Source organism: Penaeus monodon, chromosome 19, assembly GCF_015228065.2.
Source record: "Penaeus monodon isolate SGIC_2016 chromosome 19, NSTDA_Pmon_1, whole genome shotgun sequence".
Taxonomy (NCBI): domain Eukaryota; kingdom Metazoa; phylum Arthropoda; class Malacostraca; order Decapoda; family Penaeidae; genus Penaeus; species Penaeus monodon.
The window spans coordinates 46,751,114-46,751,320 of record NC_051404.1 but is presented as its reverse complement, the minus strand read 5'-3'; the positions used below and the strand labels follow the sequence as shown (position 1 = coordinate 46,751,320).

General features: G+C 51.7%; 1 protein-coding gene across 1 annotated transcript in view; it reads left to right on the top strand.

Moving 5' to 3' along the window:
- The window catches only part of LOC119585420, a 17,650-nt gene that overhangs the window by 1,049 nt on the left and 16,394 nt on the right, over window positions 1–207 (top strand). The gene's annotated exons all lie outside the window — the stretch shown is intronic.

Here is a 207-nt window from a genome sequence, read left to right as displayed (position 1 = left end):
AAACTTCCAAAGCTGTAACAAACACCAGTTAGTGAAGGGTGGAAGAACGATGGCAGTCGAGGGCATATTCCTGCTTATATTGGTCAAGATGCATCTGTCATATCGCTTAACGGGGGGAAGGCTACGCGGCCTAGGACACCGCGACACGTGGAGAGCAAAGAGCGCGGGACATGGAGGGCACGGGGGGAAAAAAAACTCCCTAAGAAA